Source organism: Mobula birostris, chromosome 3 (genome assembly GCF_030028105.1).
Source record: "Mobula birostris isolate sMobBir1 chromosome 3, sMobBir1.hap1, whole genome shotgun sequence".
Taxonomy (NCBI): domain Eukaryota; kingdom Metazoa; phylum Chordata; class Chondrichthyes; order Myliobatiformes; family Myliobatidae; genus Mobula; species Mobula birostris.
In genome coordinates, this window is record NC_092372.1 from 140,264,997 (window position 1) to 140,283,911 (window position 18,915).

Consider the following 18,915-nt stretch of genomic DNA (forward strand, 5'->3'; position numbering starts at 1 on the left):
GTTTTGAATTGATGCAGGTTGTCTTGAAGTTCATTCACAGCCCTATCTGTGAAGGAATTCTAGGCCTGGAATAAGTGATAATGAACAATCGACAATATAATTCCAGGTCAGGATGCTGTGTTCCTTTGTGCCTGAAGTACTTGTCCATTCTGGTGGCAAAGAGCACGGATTTAGGAGGTGCTGCAGGAATAGCCAGGGCCATTGGCTGTGATTTGCTAACTAATGGAGTACCCATATCCACGTTGTCAGTTCTATGCCTACGTGGCAAGTTGAAGATCCAGTTGTGTTCTAAATCTTGAGTGCTTAAAATGAGGCAAAGTGTCAAGCTTTGCCCTTGGCAGTTTCTAACATTATCTGAACCCTTTCATGAGATTACTGACTGTCAAGGACTTCCAGTGATTCATTCTCCTCTCTATATTAGGCATTGCACTTTGGGAAGAACATCGCTGATAAAGTGCCTTAGAGCTGATCAGCAGTGGTAAACACATACCACGTATGTACTCCTGTCAGAACGGACCAATGGCCTTCGAGACAAATCTTCAGGCTTCCCTGTGAAAATATTCATATACAACAGTACTGCCATATTAAAAAAAACTGTTAAGAACTGTTTTTAAAGGAATTGAGTTAGGTTCACTAATACTTACATACTGTACAATGGGATTTTTTTACAGCACCATTACAAATTATTAACTTTAATGGCAAGAACACAGTAGCTCATTAGATGGATATTAAAATTCTGTATTAACACAGCAACAATGGTACTATTTCTGCTGACAGTGAAAATAGCTGTTGGTGAAAATCAACTCCCAGGACAAAAGGACATTAGGCAAAAGAGCAGGAACATGTCATGTGAACCATTAACTTGTCATTCTGTGTCAAATTCACATTCCAATCTTATATCCACGATGGATAAAGTCCTTGTTCACGTAAGCAAAAATTCAAATAGAGTTGAAATTACTTGCTGAGGTACAGCTGCTGGAGCCAGATATGGAAGTTCACCGTTATTACAACTCAGCAGAACTTGCTGTCAGCAGCTACATTAGGCATCACACTGTACTGATGGACAGCGTGAAATACTGCTCTGAAAGTACAGAAAGCACAGCACTGGAAACTGTGATTGATGCCAAGTTTCCACAGGTTATACTGGGTGAGTAAATGTGATCTGAACTATTTGCCTCCCATGAAAGGTAAATGCTGCTGTGAGCGCTCTGGGCTGAATGCCCATTTTCCAAGTTGTAACTTTTATGCAATCTTTTGTTTACAATGAATGCAGTGACAGAGAAGCTACAAGTGTGAGAATTTTATAAAGATACTGCTGCTGCTAACTTGTGAACTGGACTTCTATGTTTTGTGTCCTTGCTAAGTAGGTACAGTACATGGAATCTACAGGACAGGAGCAGGACATTCAGCTCATCTAGTTGGTGCTGTGGATATTCCGTGTCACCATGGTACACCAGAAACATCTTGGCAAGAGAGGAGGCTAAAACAGTAAATAATTTTAAAGAAGATACCAGAAGTTCTTTTTCCGAGATATATAAAGTGTAAAAGAAAGGCAGGAGTTGATATTGGACTGTTGGAAAATGACACTGGAGGGATAGTAATGGAGGGCATAGAAATGGCAGACAAACTTAAGAAGTATTTAGCATCAGTCTCCACTGTGGAAGACACTAGCAGAATTCTAGAAATTCAAGAACGTTAGGGTGCAGAAGTTGCTATTACTAAAGAGAAGGTGCTTGGGAGGTTGAAAGGTCTGAAGTTAGATAAGTTACCAGGACCAGCTGGACTACACCCAAGATTCTAAAAGAGGTAGCTGAACCATGGTGACGTTCTGCAGGCTACATAAAATACTTACTTACTGGGGGGGGGGGGGGGGGGCTGATTTCAAGCCAGGCTGAAATGTAGAGGGATGAGGATACTCAGCATCTTGTCAGCAAATGAGCAGTAGCTGGAAAACAAAATTGAGGACCTGAGGCAAGATTGGTGTATTAAAGGGAAATGAGAAATTGTTGTTTTCTGTGTATTATCGAGACCTGGCTTACTCACATTCTGCCAGATAAGGTGATCAAACCCAGTGGTTCCTTGATACCCAGCATGGGCTAAACTGCTGATTTGGAAAAGTAAAAAGCTGGAGGTGTGTGTTTCATGATTAACTCTTCTGTGGTGCTCCAATATGGCAGTTTTGTCATATTCGTGTTCCTCCAACCTTGAACACCTAACAATCAAGTGCCAAGCATTCTACTTACCGAGAGAATTCTCCTTCCACGATCCTGACTGCAGTTTACATACCACCATTGGCCGACTATAGATCATCCAATATGTTATCACACAGGAACTTAAAGCTGCAGATTATATCCATCACTAATTCTCTCCCTCCCCTTCCTAAAGTCAACACTGATCAAGATAATTGAGTTCACACACTGAAGCTGGCATGGTTTCTTAACTCTCCTGCTGCTGACATCCTCAATAGTTCTAACCATCTCTTTTCTTTTCTTGAGGTAATTGCTACTTTCTTCCTCCCAATACAATGATGTGCGTTCCTCAGACTCCTCACTACAACCAGCAGTTCATACACCAGCCAATGTTTGAATGAATTATAGCCTTTCATTATAACCTTTAATTATTCTGAGTCCATCTGTAACACCTGCCAACCCCTCCAAATTCCTTCTGTGGATTAATCCTACAAATAACAGCTAATAAAGTATCATGTTGATCCATTGTATCCCCCATTGCCTTAAAGTTCAACTGTGCGATGTGAACAGGCATGGAGCAGCACATCCTGATGCCTTCACGGTCATTCTGGGGAATTGTAACCAGGCGAGCTTGAAAAAGTCTTTAAATGGTTATTACCAACTAATCACTTGTAGTACCAGAGAAAACAACACACTGGACCACTGTTACATCACCATCAAGAATGCTTACCGGGCCATTCCAGGCCCACACTTTGGAAAGTCTGATCATCTGGCTGTACTTCTACTCCCTAACTATAGGCAGAGACTGAACACTGCAGCACCAATAGTGAGGATCAAAAAGGTATGGACAAGGGAGGAACAGGAGCACTTACTTGAATCGGTGGACTGGACTGTATTGAAGGACTCCATCTTCGAGTCTGAACGAGTGTGCCACAGCTGTCACCAACTTCATTAAAGCCTATGTGGATGAGTGTGTGCCTATGAGAACATACCATACATACCCAAATCAAAAGCCCTGGATGAACCAGGAGGTTAATAGCCTGCTGAGGACTAAATCTGTGGCATTTAAGTCTGGTAACCTAGGTCTGGACAATAAAACCAGGTATGATTTACGAAGGCCTATTTCAAGAGCGAAGAGACAATTCCGAGTGAGGTAGGAGTTGATATTGGATGCATGACAACTCTGGCAGGGTTTGTAGGACATTACTTCCTACAAAGTGAAACCCAATAGCAAGAATGGCAGTGATCTTCACCACCAGATTAGCACAATGTTTTTTATGCTCACTTTGAAAGGGAGAATAAAACTATAGCTATGAGAATCCCTGCAGCACCTGGTGACCCTGTGATCTCTATCTCAGAGGTTGATATCAGGCTGTCTTTAAGGAGGGTGAACACTTGCAAGGTGGCAGGTCCTGATGGAGTACCTGGAAAGGCTCTGAAAACTTGTGCCTACCGACTGGTGGGCATGTTCAAAGATATTTTCAATCTCTCACTGCTACGGTCGGAAGTTCCCACCTGTTTCAAAAGGGCATCAGTTATACCAGTGCCCACGAAGAGCAGTGTGAGTTGCCTTAAAGATTGTCGCCCAGTAGCACTCATATCTACAGTGATAAAGTACTTTGAGAGATTGGTCATGGCTAGAATTGGCAAGGATCTGGACTCACTGCAATTTGCCTATAGCCACAATAGGACTACGGCAGATGCGATCTCATTGGCTCTCCACACGGTTATGGATCACCTGAACAATACAAATACCTAACAAGAGAAAATCTGCAAATGCTGCAAATCCAAACAACACAGGCACAAAATGCTGGAGGAACTCAGCAGGCCAGGCAGCATCTATAGAAAAGAGTAAACAGTCAACGTTTTGGGCCAAGACACTTCATCGGGACTCATGAAAATACAAACACCTGTGTCACGATGCCACTTATTGACAATAGTTCAGTGTTTAACACCATCATTTCTACAGTTGTGATCTAAAGGCTACAGAGCCTGGCCTCCTGCAACTGGATCCTCAACTTCCGAGCCAGAAGACGAGTGGTGGGTGCGTGCAATGCGCTGCTGGCAGCGGTGGTGGAAGTGGATATGATCGGGTCTTTTAAGAGCCTCTTAGATAGATACATGGAGCTTAGAAAAATAGAGGGCTATGTGCTAGGGAAATTCTAGGCAGCTTCTAGAGTAAGTTACATGGTCGGCACAACGTTGTGGGCCAAAGGGTCTGTAAAGTGCTGTAGCTTTCTATGCTCTATACTCTATGTTCTAAGACCACAGTCTTTGCAGATTGGTAATGACACCTCCACTTCACTGACACTGAACACTAGTGCATCTCAGAAATGTGTGCTTAGCCCACTGCTCTACTCCCTCTATACCCATGACCGTGTAGCTAGGCCCAGCTCAAATGCCATCTGTAATTTGCAAATGATACAACCATTGTTGGCAGAACGTTAAATGGTGATGAGAGGGCGTACAGGAGTGAGATAAATAGCTAGTTGAATGGTGTCACAGCAACAACCTTGCTCACAACGTCAGTAACACCAAAGAACTGAGAAAGGTAAGATGAGGGAACACACACCAATCCTCATAGAGAGATTAGAAGTAGAGAGAGGGAGCAATTTCAAGTTCCTGGATGTTAATATCTCTGAGGACCTGAACTGGTCCCAACATATCAATGGAGCTATAAAAAAGGCAAGGCAGTAGCTATATTAGCAGTTTGAAGAGATTTGGTATGTCATCTAAAACACTCGAAAATTTCTACAGATGTACTGTGGAGAGCTTTCTGACAGGCTGTATGACTGTCTGGTTTTTGGGGGGGTGGTGGCTATTGCACAGGATCAAAGTAAGCTCCATCAGGGGTACTGGCCTCCGTAGTATCCAAGACATCTTCAAGCAGCGATGCCTCAAAAAGGTGGAGCACATCAATAAGGATCCCCACCGCCAGGACATGCCTTTTCCTCATCGTTACCATCAGGAAGGAGATGCAGAAGCCTGAAGGCACAGACTTAGCGATTCAGGAACAGCTCCTGAATCTGGCATCCGATTTCTGAATGGGCTTTGAACCCATGAACACTTCCGCACTACTGTTTTTTATTTCTGATTTTGCACTACCTATTTAATTAAACTATTTAATATACATATATATATATACTTACTGTAATTCAGTTTTTTTTTCTATTTTAACATGTATTGCATTATACTGCTGCCCTAAGTTTCACACATTTCACAACATATGCCAGTGATGTTAAGCCCGATGCTGATTCTCAGTACTAAACAGTAAGACAATTCAGAACTGTTTTGCTCACTGCAGTTTCAAGCATTCAGACTTGGAGTTGCCAGAAATGGCCGAGAGTGAAAATAACACAATTTCACTACTTCAACTATTTAGGACCTATGAAGAATTTGAAGGTAACAATAATCATCTTGAATGTTATAATTAAAATGAAAATTCAGAGGATACAATCATCAAGAGCACTGTATGAAGGCAGTCCACTATCTGCACTAGGTGTCTGCAATGATGCTGTTCATTTGCAGTCAGTCAAAAGAACACGTCAGTGAACACTGGATGAATTCCTCCATCTATAAGGAACTAATACACAGTTTTATAGTACTTTAATAGTTTTGGCAGTGTTCTAATTCATTCTGCATTTCATTTATGTGCATAATTTGTTACTCAGTTAAATAGTAGCTTGTCTTTTTATACCTTTTTAACTGTATCCATGAAACTTAAGCTAATTGGGGCAGCTGCTTAATTGGGCCAAAATATACTGGTCCCAATATATCCAAATTAATCGGAATCCACACCACTGAGCCAGGATAGAATGGACCTTGGCTGTCTGCCACAAGGTTGATTAACTCAGCAACATTCTTTATCTGTGAGCAATGGTGGTGAATGTTCCCTTGAACAAGTGTTTGGCATCTGTGAAATTCTGTTTAGCCTGGGGAATGTGATAACAATTGCAGGGGGAAGAGAAAAACATGAAGTGACCTGCATATTTTGCACAATGGAGAATTTATCTGGAGGAACTTAAGATGAAGACGTGATCTGTGTCATGGCAAAATGACGTGACAAACCAGCATTTCTTCATCAGAACCAAATAGAACAAAATATTCTATTTACATGTTATCATATACATTCCATTGCAAAAGTACCCAATTAGAATTTGGAGAAAGAAATGAAAATAAGCACTTACACAATAACTTTCCTGACCTTGAAAAATCCTCATTAGAACCAAAGAGGTGATTTTTGAAGTGTAATTGCTGTGGTCATGTGGGAACAAAGATATCTCAAATTTGTACACAGCAAGATCAAACACACAGCAACATGACAAAGACCAGATAATCTGTTTTACTCATGCTGGCTGAAGGGCAAATATTGGCCTGAGCTCTTGGGCTAATATCCCCTGTTCTTTTTCAAAGCAGGTAGAAATAAAATAGATCAAGGCTCCATATCAGTAGATGGGTTCTTGGATTTTGTTTTGATCATGTCAGAAAAATGCCACACCTGACAGTATTGCACTGTCTCCATATTCAATGTTCCTTCCCTCAATTTCAGAAGAAAGAAACAAATCACCTACTTTGGTTGAGGGAAATTGCTAATCTTTGTAATCTTAATCAACTGAAATAAGAAAGTGATTTTGCTGATAAAAAATAAGTCAATTCCTTCAGGCACCATCTCCAAGGATACACAGGAGAAAATGATGGTAGCTTCTCAATGGAGAGTGAGAGCCTGTGGATCCTTGAGACAGGGGGCTAAGATTGTAACATCGGAACAGCGAGTTGCTGGCCTATATTTTCGTTGGTTGCAAGAGCGACTTCTCTTTCCCTAGCTGGGTGACAGAGCGTGTATGAGATACCAAAGTGCTGTTTTGTGGACAGTAGATTTGATGAACTCTGGAGCAAGGAATCTTTGGGGCTTCTGCTGTTGCTTACATGGTGGGAGGATGGTGGAGTGGGGGAGGTTGTTGGTGTTTCTTCTGGCACGGGTAGGGAGAGGGAGGTTTGATGCTTTTACTGCTGCTTCTACGAAGGGAAGGAGAGGAGGGGCTCCGGGGCTTTGATGTTTCTATCATTCATTCTATGGGGTTTCTTGCTTGGTGGATGTCTGTGAAGAGTATGAATTTCAGGTTGTGTACTGTATACATACCCTGATATTAAATGAACCTTTGATCCTTTGTTCTTTCAAATGGCCATCACTTGGTACTCACTTGGCTCAACTTTAGCCTGTTACTCGTCAACCCAACATGCAATTCAGCAGAAACCTCATAGATGAGCAACTTTATCATGTATTTTGGCTTTGTGCATGAACTTGATGAACAGATGTTGCAGGGTAAGTGTTGTCAACATCACAAACTAATTGATCATTAAGTAAATGAGAAAACACATTTAGCTTAGCTCACTAGAAGATAGTCGACTCCAAGTATGAATCAGTCTTTGTGCCAGAAATAACATCCTTGTCAAAATATTTGTCAATATGAGGACTGAATTTGTTCAAAAGGTGTGCTTTTTTCAGATGTTGTTTTTGTCACACACAAACACACACACACACACACACACACACACACACACAGTGCTGGAGGAACTCAGCAGGTCAGGTAGCATCTATGGAAATGAGTAGACACTCAGTGTTTCGGACTGAGACCCTTCTTCAGAATTGGTATGCTACTCAGACTCCATGAGATCCTTAATTGTTCATTAATTTCATAAAGACATTATTGCCTTGCAAATCTCATCCTTTGAATTTGTCTGAGTGCACAGTGATAAAAATACCACTCCACAGTCAAAATTATTTGTTCTGAGCATTTTAATCTAGTTACAACTTGTTGTTTAATCAACAATATAGATAATTTTACTTGGATTGTTTTTATTGATTGCTTAATGGAAGGATGAGAAGTTCCTCATTCAACCACCACAGGGGATTATTTGAGAAAGAATCATTAGATTAACCAAAATATATTTTTCTTTAAAATTAATGATTGTAACTTTCTTCCTATTTTCTGTAAAAAATATTTGGGAATATCCATGATAGTGAATATTTGTTAATCAGGATCTTGGTGCACTTGATTAATAATTAACCAGCTGTAGAAAATCTAAGCCAGTTAATCAATTTGTTATAAAGATGCTTTGCTATGACTAAGGGGCATCATTTTCCAGTATAAACCAACTAAATAGATGTTCTTTGCAGTTTGCTCCTACCTCAGTTTGGAGACATCTTACCTGTTTACATAACCAAAGACAGGCACAAGGCTAGAAAACAGATGCCACAGGCACACCCTCACACGAATAGCACAGAAACAGATGTCACAGACATCCAAAGCAGCAGCAAAATAGATACACTAGGCAATCTCTGCAGTCTCCAGACGACCAAGTAGATACCAGATCAGGAGCTGTGGGAACAGCTTTGAAATAAATTTAAAAATATATGAAATCATAAATCAAAAAAAGTAGAGATTGGGCACCTTTTCTCATTCCATAAACCTGAAAATAAACATGAATCTCTAAAACACATTTGTCATAATACCATTGGACTCCCAGAGAAAAGCACTTTGATTCACCTCTCACGGAAATCACAATGTAAGCGATAAAATCAGTTGTAAATGCAACACCTGCTTTGGATGCAGCAAGATCCCACAGTGAGCAACAAGATGGGTGATCAACTAATTTGTTTGACTAATAAAAACAATTAAATTTCTGTATTTTACACCATAGAATTTTAACAGTTTACTATTACAACAGTTTAAAATCTTATATGAAAGAAGGCACCTCCAAACCTGGAGCATTCCTTCAATGTATTAGTCTGGATTATGTACCGAACTGACAAGTCAGCAAACATCAGACTTTAAGCAGATATAAATATAAGACATTTTGCTCAGGACATGACAACTTATATCTCCATAAGTACTAGTTTTAAGCACCATATAATATAAATGTTAATCAGCTAGATGAGGCCAAAGATTTAGAAACATAGAAACATAGAAAATAGGTGCAGGAGTAGGCCATTAGGCCCTTCGAGCCTGCACCGCCATTTATTATGATCATGGCTGATCATCCAACTCAGAACCCCGCCCCAGCCTTCCCTCCATACCCCCTGACCCCCGTAGCCACAAGGGCCATATCTAACTCCCTCTTAAATATAGCCAATGAACTGGCCTCAACTGTTTCCTGTGGCAGAGAATTCCACAGATTCACCACTCTCTGTGTGAAGAAGTTTTTCCTAATCTCGGTCCTAAAAGGCTTCCCCTCTATCCTCAAACTGTGGCCCCTCGTTCTGGACTTCCCCAACATCGGGAACAATCTTCCTGCATCTAGCCTGTCCAATCCCCTTAGGATCTTATACGTTTCAATCAGATCCCCCCTCAATCTTCTAAATTCCAACGAGTACAAGCCCAGTTCATCCAGTCTTTCTTCATATGAAAGTCCTGCCATCCCAGGAATCAATCTGGTGAACCTTCTTTGTACTCCCTCTATGGCAAGGATGTCTTTCCTCAGATTAGGGGACCAAAACTGCACACAGTACTCCAGGTGTGGTCTCACCAAGGCCTTGTACAACTGCAGTAGTACCTCCCTGCTCCTGTACTCGAATCCTCTCGCTATAAATGCCAGCATACCATTCACCTTTTTCACCACCTGCTGTACCTGCATGCCCACTTTCAATGACTGGTGTATAATGACACCCAGGTCTCGTTGCACCTCCCCTTTTCCTAATCGGCCACCATTCAGATAATAATCTGTTTTCCTATTTTTGCCACCAAAGTGGATAACTTCACATTTATCCACATTAAATTGCATCTGCCATGAATTTGCCCACTCACCCAAACTATCCAAGTCACCCTGCATCCTCTTAGCATCCTCCTCACAGCTAACACTGCCACCCAGCTTCATGTCATCCGCAAACTTGGAGATGCTGCATTTAATTCCCTCATCCAAGTCATTAATATATATTGTAAACAACTGGGGTCCCAGCACTGAGCCTTGCGGTACCCCACTAGTCACTGCCTGCCATTCTGAAAAGGTCCCGTTTATTCCCACTCTTTGCTTCCTGTCTGCTAACCAATTCTCCACCCACACCAATACCTTACCCCCAATACCGTGTGCTTTAAGTTTGCACACTAATCTCCTGTGTGGGACCTTGTCAAAAGCCTTTTGAAAATCCAAATATACCACATCCACTGGTTCTCCCCTATCCACTCTACTAGTTACATCCTCAAAAAATTCTATGAGATTCGTCAGACATGATTTTCCTTTCACAAATCCATGCTGACTTTGTCCGATCATTTCACCGCTTTCCAAATGTGCTGTTATCACATCCTTGATAACTGACTCCAGCAGTTTCCCCACCACCGACGTTAGGCTAACCGGTCTATAATTCCCCGGTTTCTCTCTCCCTCCTTTTTTAAAAAGTGGAGTTACATTAGCCACCCTCCAATCCTCAGGAACTAGTCCAGAATCTAACGAGTTTTGAAAAATTATCACTAATGCATCAACTATTTCTTGGGCTACTTCCTTAAGCACTCTAGGATGCAGACCATCTGGCCCTGGGAATTTATCTGCCTTCAATCCCTTCAATTTACCTAACACCACTTCCCTACTAACATGTATTTCGCTCAGTTCCTCCATCTCACTGGACCCTCTGTCCCCTACTATTTCTGGAAGATTATTTATGTCCTCCTTAGTGAAGACAGAACCAAAGTAATTATTCAATTAGTCTGCCATGTCCTTGCTCCCCATAATCAATTCACCTGTTTCTGTCTGCAGGGGACCTACATTTGTCTCTACCAGTCTTTTCCTTTTTACATATCTATAAAAGCTTTTACAGTCTGTTTTTATGTTCCCTGCCAGTTTTCTCTCATAATCTTTTTTCCCCTTCCTAATTAAGCCCTTTGTCCTCCTCTGCTGAACTCTGAATTTCTCCCAGTCCTCAGGTGAGCCACTTTCTCTGGCTAATTTGTATGCTTCTTCTTTGGAATTGATACTATCCCTAATTTCTCTCGTCAGCCACGGGTGCACTACCTTCCTTGATTTATTCTTTTGCCAAACTGGGATGAACAATTGTTGTAGTTCATCCATGCAACCTTTAAATGCTTGCCATTGCATATCCACCGTCAATCCTTTAAGTGTCATTTGCCAGTCTATCTTAGCTAATTCACGTCTCATACCTTCAAAGTTACCCCTCTTTAAGTTCAGAACCTTTGTTTCTGAATTAACTATGTCACTCTCCATCTTAATGAAGAATTCCACCATATTATGGTCACTCTTACCCAAGGGGCCTCTCACGACAAGATGCTAATTAACCCTTCCTCATTGCTCAAAACCCAGTCCAGAATAGCCTGCTCTCTAGTTGGTTTCTCGACATGTTGGTTCAAAAAACCATCCCGCATACATTCCAAGAAATCCTCTTCCTCAGCACCCTTATCAATTTGGTTCACCCAATCTACATGTAGATTGAAGTCACCCATTATAACTGCTGTTCCTTTATTGCACACATTTCTAATTTCCTGTTTAATACCATCTCCGACCTCACTACTACTGTTAGGTGGCCTGTACACAACTCCCACCAGTGTCTTCTGCCCCTTAGTGTTACGCAGCTCTACCCATATCGATTCCACATCTTCCCGGCTTATGTCCTTCCTTTCTATTGCGTTAATCTCTTCTTTAACCAGCAATGCCACCCCACCTCCCCTTCCTTCATGTCTATCCCTCCTGAATATTGAATATCCCTGAACGTTGAGCTCCCATCCCTGGTCACCCTGGAGCCATGTCTCTGTGATCCCAACTATATCATAATCATTAATAACAATCTGCACTTTCAATTCATCCACCTTATTATGAATGCTCCTTGCATTGACACACAAAGCCTTCAGGCGCTCTTTTACAACTCTCTTAACCCTTATACAATTATGCTGAAAAGTGGCCCTTTTTAATGCTTGCCCTGGATTTGTCAGCCTGCCACTTTCACTTTTCTCCTTACTTTACTTTTGTTAATGAATTTTGATCACACCTTCCTGTTCTCAGAAAATATTTCAGTGTTTAATTGAATATAAATAATGAAGATATGTTTCAACCGTTGAGAAACAAGTTGCTTAAGCATTCAGACTGTCCCTGCTTTTCAAATACAGTGGATTCTAGTTAATTGGGACACGTTGGGACCAGTACATTTTGGCCCAGTTAAGTGATTGCCCCAATTAGATGAAGTTTCATGGAAATAGTTAAAAGGGAATAAAAAAGACAAGCTACCATTTACCTGAGTAACAAATTATGTATTTAAATGGAATACAGAACAAATTAGAACACTACCAATAGTAGAACAGTATATATCATAACTATATATAGTTCCTCATAATTATCCACAGGGGGATTCATCCAGTGTACACTGCCGCATATGGAGCAGCTTATTCACTTTTGGTCCCTACACCTACCAAACATTCAGCTCTCGCCTGTGGCCCCAAGTAGCCACTTGCATGTGACAGCAGCCACACCCTGGTAAATCTCTTTGATAGGTGGGCTAAACCGGGCGCAGGTCTGGCGGCAGAAGATTCCACTCTCTTCTTGATCTTGGGTAGAGGAGAAGTCGTCCAATCTGCTTTTTCCAGCAGCAGTTTTCTTTGTATTCCTCGAAGACATTGTTGAAAACTTTCTTTCGCTGTTGTTGTTGGTACTCTAGTTTTTGACCAATGGAAATAGCAAACGCCGCCGTGGAAACATAAATATTATACCGTTTCCTCTTCACTTGTTTTCTGTAGATGTGTTTGCACATGCCCACTAGGAGTAGATTCGCCCAAATATGTATTTTGATGTGGACAGAGATATTTTGAAAAACGCCTGGTGACGCCTATTTTGAAAAACAACTGTCGTTTTTACTCAAAACCGGCGTTTTCAAAATTATCCGGTCTAGTGTGGATGTAGCCTCAGTCAAATACAGACAGGAGAGGAGATTATTGCACACCACAGTTACAGTCAGGGTGACCCACAAACACACATGCAACCAACAGTATAACCCAAGCTAAAACGTCGCCATAAATGAACTTGAACTTCCCACCATAATCCCACAAAAGCATTTTAACACAAGAACAATAAGTAGCGCTTGTCACCAGTAATGCTTGGGTGGTCTGTTAACCATGCCCCCCCCCCTCGCCCACCCTGGAGTGCCACAATACTTTCAACAATTGCATCCTCCAAATCTTCATTTTCATTTTAACATTCAAGATGATTGTAGATAATTCCAAATTCTTCATAATTCCTAACTTGTTGAAATTGTGAAATTGTTTCATTTACACTCCCACCTTTTACTGTCATCTCCAAGTCTGAATTCTAAATTGTCTTACTTCTTATTGCTCACCAACTATCTGTGACAAAAATCACTGTTTTTTGAACACAAATGATGTTACTTAAAAACTGTTTACTCTAAGCATGGCGTAGTGTCTAATGGCCACACGGTAGGCTTATTCGGAAAGTCAGAAGACATGCGACCCAGGGAAGTTTGGCCAGGTGGATTCAGAATTGGCCTGCCTGCAGAAGGCAGTGGGTCATGGTGGAGAGAGTACATTCGGATTGGAGGGTTGTGACTAGTGGTGTCCCACAAGGATCGATTCTGGGACCTCTACTTTTTGTGATTTTTATTAATGACCTGGATGTGGGGGTAGAAGGGTGGGTTGGCAAGTTTGCAGATGACACAAAGGTTGGTGGTGTTGTAGATAGTGTAGAGGATTGTTGAAGATTGCAGAGAGACATTGATAGGATGCAGAAGTGGGCTGAGAAGTGGCAGATGGAGTTCAACCCGGAGAAGTGTGAGGTGGTACACTTTGGAAGGACAACGCCAAAGCAGAGTACAAAGTAAATGGCAGAATACTTGGTAGTGTGGAGGAGCAGAGAGATCTGGGGGTACATGTCCACAGATCCCTGAAAGTTGCCTCACAGGTAGATAGGGTATTTAAGAAAGCTTATAGGGTGTTAGCTTTCATAAGTCGAGGGATAGAGTTTAAGAGTTTTGAGGTAATGATGCAGCTCTATAAAACTCTGGTTAGGCCACACTTGGAGTACTGTGTCCAGTTCTGGTCACCTCACTATAGGAAGGATGTGGACGCATTGGAAAGGGTACAGAGGAGATTTACCAGGATGCAGTCTGGTTTAGATAGTATGGATTATGATCAGAGATTAAGGGAGCTAGGGCTTTACTCTTTGGAGAGAAGGAGGATGAGAGGGGACATGATAGAAGTATACAAGATATTAAGAGGGATAGAGTAGACAGCCAGCGCCTCTTCCCCAGGGCACCACTGCTCAATACAAGAGGACATGGCTTTAAGGTAAGGGGTGGGAAGTTCAGGGGGGATATTGGAGGAAGATTTTTTACTCAGAGAGTGGTTGGTGCATGGAATGCACTGCCTGGGTCAGTGGTGGAGGCAGATACACTAGTGAAATTTAAGAGACTACTCGACAGGTATATGGAGGAATTTAAGGTGGGGGGTTATATGAGAGGCAGGGTTTGAGGGTCGGCACAACATTGTGGGCCGAAGGGCCTGTACTGTGCTGTACTGTTCTATGTTCTATGTTCTATGTTCAAATGACACTAATTGGAAACTGTTCAGCAACTGTCTCCAGTCCTAATTAAGTGGCATAGTATCTCAAATAAATAAAGCAATTCCCAGCTATTTTCTCAATTAATTTTTGTTCTTTAAGAGTTGTCCAAAATAAGCGGCTACCCTGATTAACTAATGGACTAACTGACCGGAATCCACTGTATTAAAATGTGGATCAGTCATCTTTCCATAATTTAATGATGAAATTGTTCTTCTTGATTCCACTTAAAGCTAAGATAAGGAAGGCAACAAGAAGCTGGGAGGTAGGAATTAGATTTTACTCCTGGTCAGTACTGAGGCATATGATCTCAGAGAAGGTAGCAGTATGAATTATCCTACTACAACAGCACCACCGGGCCTTGTTTCTTGTTCCTGTTTGCTGTCCCTGTAATCAAATCCTATTGATGAAGCCCTGGTCTTTGAAAGTAGAAGAAAAGTAGTCATTTGGCAGATTCAAAAAGGCATCTGAGATCTGCAAAGACATGTAGGGTAAAAGTTCATCTTTGATCAGTTCCAATAAACATTCCTTAAGGCAAGAGCTGCTTTGAAATTACTGGAACCAACATTCAAAAGTACAGAAAAATGTAAACTGCTGCTTCAAATGTGTATTTTGCTCCTAAATTTAAATGAATATATGCCCAATGGGTCCAAAATTCCCATCTAGTGTTAAAGTAATTCACCAAGTCAGTGTAGAGAAGAAGTGGTATAAACATACAGTTAATTGATATGTGACTTATATGTTCCTATTCCATCCCTGTTTCCAGCCACAAAGGTTCAAAAAAATGGAGATGGGCTACATTAGTGAACCAGCCCACCCAATTTGGCTACAATGTCATCTCGAAAGCAAAGTACATTATAAACATACATAACATCCTTCAACATTGTGAGAGTACAAGAGAGATTGGGAGAGAGAGGAAGGGGAGAAAAAGAGAGAAACAGAGAAAGAGATAGCATGACCAACATCTTCAGAAGAGGAAGAAATTAGGACATATTCAACAAAAATAAATATGCTGATTGTTCTTTAATACCAGTAAAACCTGTGTAATATTAGACTTCTGAAGAACTTGATAGTTCCAATTTCAGCTTCCTTCAGACACTTCCATTGAACAACATGATTAAAGAAGAGCTGATAATGATATGTTTCATGTTTCGTTCCTCTTTAATCAGCTGGCTCCTAATGATCTAACAACTATGATCATGTAAAAGATGACTAATGAAATAAAGGATATGTACACCCTGCATTTTCCCCTTTCTACCATGTAATGAACAGAGGTGTTTAATCAGAAGATTCATTGCTGTTGTTGCCTTTTCATATCAAAGAAGTGTCTATTCTATGCATCTGTATCAACAAAGAGCAATTGCTCTTTCCCATTGATCTACTTTAAAAAGTTTTAAGCAAGCAATTTTATTAAATCTATAACTCCCAGGATGACACAAACTTCATTAAGTATCTTGCACATCCTTCCTTACCTTACTATATTTTTAATTAAATAAAACAATCCGGTGTGCCATTTAATGAGAATAATGCATCCTTTATGATTATTGTTAACAATATTGGTCACTGCTATTTCAAATGCTCTGGCTTAGGTTTATGTAGGTCCATTTGAAAGATTGTGGAATACGTATTTACCCATCCATGTAGACTCACCAGCACTTGGGTACGTTTTTTTCTGGGTAGAGGAAAGCTGAGGGAATAATTTTGTTTGTGCTCCAGAGAAAAAGGTGCTGATGAAGTGAAATTTAGTTTAGCTGCACTGGTCACTGCTTAAAGAAATAACAGATGATGCAGTTTAGAAATTCCTTTGTTATTTCTGCATGCAAGATGTAGTATGCTCATGTGCAGCGTTAATCCACATCTACGTAATGCCTATCAACATAAAATGCTTAATTAGTAACTTCTGTTGGAAAATCAAATCTAAGTATATAGTTAATAATTAGCTTTCTTTATAGGCATCCTTTAGTCTCGTGAGACCATGGATTTGCATCTTAGAGGGTTTCCAGGGCACAGACCTGGCAAGGTCGTATGAAAGACTGGCAGTTGCCCATGCTGCAAGTCTCCCCTCTCCACGCCACCGATGTTGTCCAAGGGAAGGGCACTAAGGCCGATATGGCTTGGCACCGATGTCGTTGCAGAGCAATGTGTGGTTAATTGCCTTGCTTTAGGACACAACACGCTGCCTCAGCTGAGGCTCGAACTAGCAACCTTCAGATCACTAGACCGACGCCTTAACCACTTGGCCATGCGCCAACAATACTAGCTATTAACCTTGCAATAGAAAAGAAATCTTAACAACAGTGGTGTGCGATTGGCTGCAATGATTCAACACTCGGAGACGAGTTGGGGATTGAGTTTCAGGAAAACTCAGTTAATTCCATGGAGTGAGACAGCAGACTGAAGCAGCATTATGTGTTTGGTTAAGTGTGAAGTCCGGGTAACCTTCAGTTGCTGTTTATTATTGATGCTTTAGCAGTGGTACTCAGGAATAGGGAAGGCCAAAAACATGACCAGGATGTTAGGGAAAGCTGAACGAGTACGGCCTGAAGGGGTTTGGTCAGGAGAATTCATGGGCCTATGCTCTAATGTACTCCTGCACCAAATCTTACGAAGCAGTGTTGGCACAATCTGCCCCTGCACTATATCAGTGCCTGGAGTACTCTACCTATCAAGGGGAAGTCATTAATATGCTAAAATTCTTGATGTCTAGGTTACATTGACTCATGTAGCCTGCTGCCCAGGTTTCAGCTAACTGTGAATCGTTATGAATCGTCACAAATGTGGACTTTACAACAGGAAACTAATTCACCTCCTTCTCCTGGAATGGAGAGAACAGGCACATTTGCCTGCATTGTGGCTCCCCAGAGATTCAGTCAGTGATAGATCACATTCATGATGTATCACATGTCACATCATTTGTAATGAACCTAAAGGGCTCCCAAACATCAAGATGCTAGGAGATCACCGAAACAAATCCTCAAGGCTAATACAATGCACCAGAGACACGTACAGGATCGGCTCATCCTGAGGGAATCCAGTCTGCATGCCATACCTCAGTTACAATGCTAGATAGGTACCTCACTCATCTGTGTCTTTGCTCTGCAGCACAGCTTCCAGTAGTTTTAAAAAGCACAAATGTAACTACCTGCATGGAACCATCAAATGCTTGGAGAAGAGTCCCATTGTGCTTTTTAAGGTGGCAATTAAAGTGCTCATCCAGATGCTTTTTAAATGTTTTTCGAGTCCCCCCTCCAACACTTTCCAGGCAGTGTGTATCACATTTGTGACCTTAGACGACACTGAAATGGGGAAAACATTTCTTCCTATCTCCCCTATGGAGTGGAGACAAATTTATGCAATGACAGTTTAAGTTTTCTCCACAATCCTTTTTAGATTACCTAAATTGAATGCTCTTATGAGCTTGAGAAGGACCCGGTATAATGATTAATGCTGCTCTCTGCATTTCTCTTGAAATGTTCACACAGCTAAGATCCTAGTCTTCGTATCAGATCACTGACAGGTAGTCAGGATGGGCTCCCTCACCTCTGCCCCTCTGACTCTCAACACCGGTGCCCCCAGGGTTGTGTCCTAAGTCCCCTCCTCTACTCACTTTACACCCACGACTGTGCTGCCACACACAACTTCAATCTTCTGATCAAATTCGCAGATGACACGATTTAGATTGGCCTTATTTCCAACGGGTTGATACAACCCACAGAGGAAAGGTTGACACCCTGAAACAAAGGTACCAAGATAGCAACCTCTCTTTCATTGTCCAAAAAACAAAAGAGCTGATTGTGGATTACAGCAGAAATTGAGACAGGCTCACCCCAAATAACATCGATGGGTCTTTCTTCAGTAAACACATCACTGAAGATCTCTCCTGGACTGTGCAGACCGGCTCCATGGCAAAAAAAGAACATGAACATCTTTTCCACCTCAGGTGACTGTAGAAGTTCGGCATGAGCCCCCAAATCCTCAAGGCCTTCTGCAGGGACACCATTGAGAGCTTCCTTACTGGCTCTATCACTGCCTGGTACAGGAACTGTACCAACCTTGATCGCTGGGCACTACAGAGGGTGGTACGGAAGCCCAGCGCATCTGTGGACTTGATCTTCCCTCCAGTGAGAACATTTGCAGCAACAGGTGCAGAAAGAAGGCCTGA

The 18,915-nt window shown here is 41.5% G+C and overlaps 1 long non-coding RNA gene across 1 annotated transcript in view; it reads left to right on the forward strand.

Moving 5' to 3' along the window:
- Positions 1-1,023: 1,023 nt before the first annotated feature.
- LOC140194719 (uncharacterized) overlaps positions 1,024-18,915 on the forward strand; it is a 37,334-nt gene continuing 19,442 nt past the window's right edge. Inside the window, exon 1 of the long non-coding RNA XR_011885274.1 lies at positions 1,024-1,147. This is a non-coding gene — a long non-coding RNA (uncharacterized lncRNA). The remainder of the gene's footprint in view (positions 1,148-18,915) is intronic.